The sequence below is a fragment of the Saimiri boliviensis genome, chromosome 8, assembly GCF_048565385.1.
Source record: "Saimiri boliviensis isolate mSaiBol1 chromosome 8, mSaiBol1.pri, whole genome shotgun sequence".
Classification (NCBI taxonomy): Eukaryota; Metazoa; Chordata; class Mammalia; order Primates; family Cebidae; genus Saimiri; species Saimiri boliviensis.
Window position 1 is genome coordinate 66,345,561 of NC_133456.1, and position 7,126 is coordinate 66,352,686.

Genomic DNA, 7,126 nt, shown 5'->3' on the forward strand with positions numbered 1-7,126 from the left:
AGATAGCTCCGTTTTAGTTTTACAGCAAAGTACTTCTCTTTACAGCCTGTAATCCCAAGCACTCTGGAATGTCCAAACGCAGCTTTTAGAAGAAACGTGTTCCTGCCTCGCTGAATATAAACATAGATGGAACATCCTAAAAGTAACCAACACAGAGCAGATCAGTTTGTACGAAGAGGTTCTTCTTTGTTTTAAACGCATTCTTACTGCAAACTCTTATATGATTCTCTAGGGCTGGAAATGACTGTTTCTACATTCTCCAAAGAATGGGTTTCTGAACTGCTGCAAACACACAGACGTTTAGCTCTGGAAGTTGAATGCACACATTGACAACCATTCTGCTAGATAGCTCCGTTTTTGTTTTACAGCAAGGTACTTCTCTTTACAGCCTGTACTCCCAAGCACTCTGGAATGTCCAAACGCAGCTTTTAGAAGAAACGTGTTTCTACCTCGCTGAATGTAAACATAGATGCAACTTCCTAAAAGGAACCAACACAGAGCAGATAAGTTTGTACGAAGCGGGTCTTCTGTGTTTTAAACGCATTCCTACTGCTAACTGTTATATGCGTCTCTAGGGCTGGAAATGACTGTTTCAACATTCTCCAAAGAAAGGGTTTCTGAACTGCTGCAAACACACAGAAGTTTAGCTCTGGAAGTTGAATGCACACATTGACAACCATTCTGCTAGATAGCTCCGTTTTTGTTTTACAGCAAGGTACTTTTCTTTACAGCCTGTACTCCCAAGCACTCTGGAATGTCCAAACGCAGCTTTTAGAAGAAACGTGTTTCTTCCTCGCTGAATGTAAACATAGATGCAACTTCCTAAAAGGAACCAACACACAGCAGATCAGTTTGTACGAAGCGGGTCTTCTGTGTTTTAAACGCATTCTTAATGCTAACTCTTATATGCGTCTTTAGGGCTGGAAATAACTGTTTCTACATTCTCCAAGGAAAGGGTTTCTGAACTGCTGCAAACACACAGAAGTTTAGCTCTGGAAGTTGAATGCACACATTGACAACCATTCTGCTAGATAGCTCCGTTTTTGTTTTACAGCAAGGTACTTCTCTTTACAGCCTGTACTCCCAAGCACTCTGGAATGTCCGAACGCAGATTTTAGAAGAAACGTGTTTCTTCCTCGCTGAATGTAAACATACATGCAACTTCCTAAAAGTAACCAACACACAGCAGATCAGTTTGTACGAAGCGGGTCTTCTGTGTTTTAAACGCATTCTTACTGCTAACTCTTATATGCGTCTCTAGGGCTGGAAATGACTGTTTCTACATTCTCCAAAGAAAGGGTTTCTGAACTGCTGCAAACACACAGACGTTTAGCTCTGGATGTTGAATGCACACATTGACAACCATTCTGCTAGATAGCTCCGTTTTAGTTTTACAGCAAGGTACTTCTCTTTACAGCCTGTACTCCCAAGGTCTCTGGAATGTCCAAACGCAGCTTTTAGAAGAAAAGTGTTTCTACCTCGCTGAATGTAAACATAGATGCAACTTCCTAAAAGGAACCAACACAAAGCAGGTCAGTTTGTACGAAACGGGTCTTCTGTGTTTTAAACGCATTCTTACTGCTAACTCTTATATGCATCTCTAGGGCTGGAAATGACTGTTTCTACATTCTCCAAAGAAAGTGTTTCTGAACTGCTGTAAACACACAGAAGTTTAGCTCTGGAAGTTGAATGGACACATTGACAACCATTCTCCTAGATAGCTCCGTTTTAGTTTTACAGCAAGGTACTTCTCTTTACAGCCTGTATTCCCAAGCACTCTGGAATGTCCAAACGCAGCTTTTAGAAGAAACGTGTTTCTGCCTCGCTGAATATAAACATAGATGCAACTTCCTAAAAGGAACCAACACACAGCAGATCAGTTTGTACGAAGCGGGTCTTCTGTGTTTTAAACGCATTCTTTCTGCTAACTCTTATATGCGTCTCTAGGGCTGAAAATGACTGTTTCTACATTCTCCAAATAAAGGGTTTCTGAACTGCTGCAAACACACAGCAGTTTAGCTCTGGAAGTTGAATGCACACACTGACAACCATTCTGATAGATAGCTCCGTTTTGGTTTTACAGCAAGGTACTTCTCTTTACAGCCTGTAATCCCAAGCACTCTGGAATGTCCAAACGCAGCTTTTAGAAGAAACGTGTTTCTGCCTCGCTGAATATAAACATAGATGCAACTTCCTAAAAGGAACCAACACAGAGCAGATCAGTTTGTACGAAGCGAGTCTTCTTTGTTTTAAACGCATTCTTACTGCAAACTCTTATATGTGTCTCTAGGGCTGGAAATGACTGTTTCTACATTCTCCAAAGAAAGGGTTTCTGAACTGCTGCAAACACACAGAATTTTAGCTCTGGAAGTTGAATGCACACATTGACAACCATTCTGCTAGATAGCTCCGTTTTAGTTTTACAGCAAGGTACTTCTCTTTACAGCCTGTACTCCCAAGGTCTCTGGAATGTCCAAACGCAGCTTTTAGAAGAAAAGTGTTTCTACCTCGCTGAATGTAAACATAGATGCAACTTTCTAAAAGGAACCGACACACAGCAGATCAGTTTTTACGAAGCGAGTCTTCTGTGTTTTAAACGCATTCTTACTGCTAACTCTTATATGCATCTCTAGGGCTGGAAATGACTGTTTCTACATTCTCCAAAGAAAGGGTTTCTGAACTGCTGGAAACACACAGAAGTTTAGCTCTGGAAGTTGAATGGACACATTGACAACCATTCTGCTAGATAGCTCCGTTTTAGTTTTACAGCAAGGTACTTCTCTTTACAGCCTGTACTCCGAAGCACTCTGGAATGTCCAAACGCAGTTTTTAGAAGAAACGTGTTTCTACCTCGCTGAATGTAAACATAGATGCAACTTACTAAAAGGAACCAACACAGAGCAGATCAGTTTGTACGAAGCGGGTCTTCTGTGTTTTAAACGCATTCTTACTGCTAACTCTTATATGCATCTCTAGGGCTGGAAATGACTGTTTCTACATTCTCCAAAGAAAGGGTTTCTGAACTGCTGCAAACACACAAAAGTTTAGCTCTGGAAGTTGAATGGACACATTGACAACCATTCTCCTAGATAGCTCCGTTTTAGTTTTACAGCAAGGTACTTCTCTTTACAGCCTGTACTCCCAAGCACTCTGGAATGTCCAAACGCAGCTTTTAGAAGAAACGTGTTTCTGCCTCGCTGAATATAAACAGAGATGCAAATTCCTAAAAGGAACCAACACAGAGCAGATCAGTTTTTACGAAGTGCGTCTTCTTTCTTTTAAACGCATTCTTACTGCAAACTCTTACATGCTTTTCTAGGGCTGGAAATGACTGTTTCTACATTCTCCAAAGAAAGGGTTTCTGAACTGCTGCAAACACACAGCAGTTTAGCTCTGGAAGTTGAATGCACACATTGACAACCATTCTGCTAGATAGCTCCGTTTTTGTTTTACAGCAACGTACTTCTCTTTACAGCCTGTACTCCCAAGCACTCTGCAATGTCCAAAGGCAGCTCTCAGAAGAAACGTGTTTCTACCTCGTTGAATGTAAACATAGATGAACTTTCTAAAAGGAACCAACACACAGCAGATCAGTTTGTACGAAGCGGGTCTTCTGTGTTTTACGCATTCTTACTGCTAACTCTTATATGCGTCTCTAGGGCTGAAAATGACTGTTTCTGCATTCTCCAAAGAAAGGGTTTCTGAACTGCTGCAAACACACAGCAGTTTAGCTCTGGAAGTTGAATGCACACACTGACAACCATTCTGATAGATAGCTCCGTTTTTGTTTTACAGCAAGGTACTTCTCTTTACAGCCTGTAATCCCATGCACTCTGGAATGTCCAAACGCAGCTTTTAGAAGAAACGTGTTTCTGCCTCGCTGAATATAAACATAGATGCAACTTCCTAAAAGGAACCAACACAGAGCAGATCAGTTTGTACGAAGCGAGTCTTCTTTGTTTTAAACGCATTCTTACTGCAAACTCTTATATGTGTCTCTAGGGCTGGAAATGACTGTTTCTACATTCTCCAAAGAAAGGATTTCTGAACTGCTGCAAACACACAGAAGTTTAGCTCTGGAAGTTGAATGCACACATTGACAACCATTCTGCTAGATAGCTCCGTTTTAGTTTTACAGCAAGGTACTTCTCTTTACAGCCTGTACTCCCAAGGTCTCTGGAATGTCCAAACGCAGCTTTTAGAAGAAAAGTGTTTCTTCCTAGCTGAATGTAAATATAGATGCAACTTCCTAAAATGAACCAACACACAGCAGATCAGTTTGTACGAAGCGGGTCTTCTGTGTTTTAAACGCGTTCTTACTGCTAACTCTTATATGCGTCTCTAGGGCTGGAAATGACTGTTTCTACATTCTCCAAAGAAAGGGTTTCTGAACTGCTGCAAACACACAGACGTTTAGCTCTGGATGTTGAATGCACACATTGACAACCATTCTGCTAGATAGCTCCGTTTTTGTTTTACAGTAAGGTACTTCTCTTTACAGCCTGTACTCCCAAGCACTCTGGAATGTCCAAACGCAGCTTTTAGAAGAAACGTGTTTCTAACTCGCTGAATGTAAACATAGATGAAACTTCCTAAAAGGAACCAACACAGAGCAGATAAGTTTGTACGAAGCGGGTCTTCTGTGTTTTAAACGCATTCCTACTGCTAACTGTTATATGCGTCTCTAGGGCTGGAAATGACTGTTTCAACATTCTCCAAAGAAAGGGTTTCTGAACTGCTGCAAACACACAGAAGTTTAGCTCTGGAAGTTGAATGCACACATTGACAACCATTCTGCTAGATAGCTCCGTTTTAGTTTTACAGCAAGGTACTTCTCTTTACAGCCTGTACTCCCAAGCACTCTGGAATGTCCAAACGCAGCTTTTAGAAGAAACGTGTTTCTTCCTCGCTGAATGTAAACATAGATGCAACTTCCTAAAAGGAACCAACACACAGCAGATCAGTTTGTACGAAGCGGGTCTTCTGTGTTTTAAACGCATTCTTACTGCTTACTCTTACATGCGTCTCTGGGGCTGGAAATGACTGTTTCTACATTCTCCAAAGAAAGGGTTTCTGAACTGCTGCAAACACACAGCAGTTTAGCTCTGGAAGTTGAATGCACACATTGACAACCATTCTGCTAGATAGCTCCGTTTTAGTTTTACAGCAAGGTACTTCTCTTTACAGCATGTGTTCCCAAGCACTGTGGAATATCCAAACGCAGCTTTTAGAAGAAACGTGTTTCTGCCTCGCTGAATATATACATAGATGCAACTTCCTAAAAGGAACCAACACACAGCAGATCAGTTTGTACGAAGAGGTTCTTCTTTGTTTTAAAAGCATTCTTACTGCAAACTCTTATATGATTCTCTAGGGCTGGAAATGACTGTTTCTACATTCTCCAAAGAAAGGGTTTCTGAACTGCTGCAAACACACAGAAGTTTAGCTCTGGAAGTTGAATGCACACATTGACAACCATTCTGCTAGATAGCTCCGTTTTTGTTTTACAGCAAGGTACTTCTCTTTACAGCCTGTACTCCCAAGGTCTCTGGAATGTCCAAACGCAGCTTTTAGAAGAAAAGTGTTTCTACCTCGCTGAATGTAAACATAGATGCAACTTTCTAAAAGGAACCGACACACAGCAGAACAGTTTGTACGAAGCGGGTCTTCTGTATTTTAAACGCATTCTTACTGCTAACTCTTATATGCATCTCTAGGGCTGGAAATGACTGTTTCTACATTCTCCAAAGAAAGGGTTTCTGAACTGCTGCAAACACACAGAAGTTTAGCTCTGGAAGTTGAATGGACACATTGACAACCATTCTGCTAGATAGCTCCATTTTAGTTTTACAGCAAGGTACTTCTCTTTACAGCCTGTACTCCCAAGCACTCTGGAATGTCCAAACGCAGCTTTTAGAAGAAACGTGTTTCTGCCTCGCTGAATATAAACAGAGATGCAAATTCCTAAAAGGAACCAACACAGAGCTGATCAGTTTGTACGAAGTGCGTCTTCTTTCTTTTAAACGCATTCTTACTGCAAACTCTTATATGCTTCTCTAGGGCTGGAAATGACTGTTTCTACATTCTCCAAAGAAAGGGTTTCTGAACTGCTGCAAACACACAGCAGTTTAGCTCTGGAAGTTGAATGCACACATTGACAACCATTCTGCTAGATAGCTCCGTTTCTGTTTTACAGCAACGTACTTCTCTTTACAGCCTGTACTCCCAAGCACTCTGCAATGTCCAAACGCAGCTCTCAGAAGAAACGTGTTTCTACCTCGTTGAATGTAAACATAGATGAACTTTCTAAAAGGAACCAACACACAGCAGATCAGTTTGTACGAAGCGGGTCTTCTGTGTTTTACGCATTCTTACTGCTAACTCTTATATGCGTCTCTAGGGCTGTAAATGACTGTTTCTGCATTCTCCAAAGAAAGGGTTTCTGAACTGCTGCAAACACACAGCAGTTTAGCTCTGGAAGTTGAATGAACACATTGACAACCATTCTGCTAGATAGCTCCGTTTTAGTTTTACAGCAAAGTACTTCTCTTTACAGCCTGTAATCCCAAGCACTCTGGAATGTCCAAACGCAGCTTTTAGAAGAAACGTGTTCCTGCCTCGCTGAATATAAACATAGATGGAACATCCTAAAAGGAACCAACACAGAGCAGATCAGTTTGTACGAAGAGGTTCTTCTTTGTTTTAAACGCATTCTTACTGCAAACTCTTATATGATTCTCTAGGGCTGGAAATGACTGTTTCTACATTCTCCAAAGAATGGGTTTCTGAGCTGCTGCAAACACACATCAGTTTAGCTCTGGAAGTTGAATGCACACATTGACAACCATTCTGCTAGATAGCTCCGTTTTTGTTTTACAGCAAGGTACTTCTCTTTACAGCCTGTACTCCCAAGCACTCTGGAATGTCCAAAAGCAGCTTTTAGAAGAAACGTGTTTCTACCTCGCTGAATGTAAACATAGATGCAACTTCCTAAAAGGAACCAACACAGAGCAGATAAGTTTATACGAAGCGGGTCTTCTGTGTTTTAAACGCATTCCTACTGCTAACTGTTATATGCGTCTCTAGGGCTGGAAATGACTGTTTCAACATTCTCCAAAGAAAGGGT